This window comes from Piliocolobus tephrosceles, chromosome 13, assembly GCF_002776525.5.
Source record: "Piliocolobus tephrosceles isolate RC106 chromosome 13, ASM277652v3, whole genome shotgun sequence".
Lineage (NCBI taxonomy): Eukaryota > Metazoa > Chordata > Mammalia > Primates > Cercopithecidae > Piliocolobus > Piliocolobus tephrosceles.
The window spans coordinates 12,551,948-12,553,916 of record NC_045446.1 but is presented as its reverse complement, the minus strand read 5'-3'; positions in this window follow the sequence as shown (position 1 = coordinate 12,553,916).

Below are 1,969 nucleotides of genomic sequence, written 5' to 3'. Positions count from 1 at the left end.
GTAACAAATACCATTCTGGGGCAGGATATTAATAACGGAGAGGCTGTGCATATGAGGTGGGGTGGCACGGATATATGGGAAATCTCTGTACCTTCTGCTCAATTTTGCAGTGAAGCTAAAACCGCTCTAAAAAGTAGTCTATTTTTTTAAGTAGGGGGAGCATGGAGAGGTCATTTGTCCTACAGGATGTCCCATGTATAGGATTTGAATGATTGCTTTTTTGCTCCTTTACCTGCATTATTTCCTGAAAATTGGTCATGAGAGCTAGACTTGAATTCAAAAGTTTAATTACAATACTTCATAGTGATTCTCCCACTTCAGCCTTCCAAAGTGCTGGGATTACAGGTGTGAGCCACCACACGCAGCCAAGAATTTTTTAATAAAACAACTTTTTTTCTTATTCCTTAAACTAATGTTTTTTTAAAAAAAAAATTTTTAGTCAACTATTTGTGATTACCCAAAATATAGTTCATATAGAAAAGACTTATCCCTGTGTCACAGGCTTATCCCTGTGACAGTGGAGCAATCTTGGCCCCACGTCATTTGCAACCCAACCCTGGAGATCAGATCAGCCTTGGCATTGCTCTTCCCAAGATGGGCATGGACTGGATCTGGATCTTGTATGGGAACATGAGGACCCTGGAAGTCCCAGAAGGAGCCATACCATTCCATTTTCTTTACTTTGCCTGGAATAATACCAGTTTAAGAAGGTAGCTCCTCTCATCTCAGGCAAGCAGAAGCTCCTGGTGGTCATTTATTATCTTTTTTGGTTGGCGGGACACTTTAATTATTTCGTTTTAATTGGCAGACAAAATGTTTCCAGCCTGGATCCTATCAGGGGAATTACAGCAGTTGCCCATCAGGTGGGAGCTCTCAGTAAGTCAGCTGGTTTAGCGGACCCTGGTAGTCTTTCCTTACAAGCCGGAGGAAAATCAATGCATTCCATCTGTTATTCATTCAGCAAACATGAATTGAACACCCTCCCTTTCTACCCCCTTTCTACTCTCCCTTTCTAGCCCTCTACACCCTCCCTTTCTAGGCCCCCTTCTACTCCCTCCTCTAGGCCAGAAAGAAAAACCTGCACTGCACATCCCATGGTTGCTTAAGGTTTGGCGCACACTATATTTCTTGAAAAACAAATTAATTAGCTGCTAACATCTAAAGATCAGGGATTTCACATAAATATCCAGACTTTTGACTTCTTATTTTATACACACACACACACACACACACACACACACACACACACACACACATCAGTTTTCATCCACAGTTCCTGGCTCATAACCCCCATAGCCCTTGTTACAGTGTTTTGTTATAAGGTTGGAGTGTGTTAGGCCTCTAACCACGACTCAGAAAACAGAATCTTTTTCTCCCAGACCTCCTCCGGCCTTCTTTTCACCTGCTCCTTTTTCTCTCTAAGGCAGGCCTTAGCACCTAAAAATAGATTCTAATCTTCCCCTGCCTCTGTCCATAAAGAAATTCTCTGACTGGCCTTGCATGACTGCAGGTCATAAAACTCCACCTCAGAGGGGTCCTGCCTCACACCCTGCAGGAAGGAATGCTGCACGGAGAGACCAAGAATCTCAACAGACAGGCATTGCTGGGTTTCCCACTCAGTCTATCAACACTAGATCATTCCCTTTTTGTTCAATCACACTTCTTTTTTTTTCTTTTTTCTTTTTTGGAGACGGAGTCTCGCTCTGTCGCCCAGGCTGGAGTGCAGTGGCCGGATCTCAGCTCACTGCAAGCTCCGCCTCCTGGGTTTACGCCATTCTCCTGCCTCAGCCTCCCGAGTAGCTGGGACTACAGGCGCCACCACCTCGCCCAGCTAATTTTTTGTATTTTTTAGTAGAGACGGGGTTTCACCATGTTAGCCAGGATGGTCTTGATCTCCTGACCTTGTGATCCACCCGTCTCGGCCTCCCAAAGTGCTGGGATTACAGGCTTGAGCCACCGCGCCCGGCTT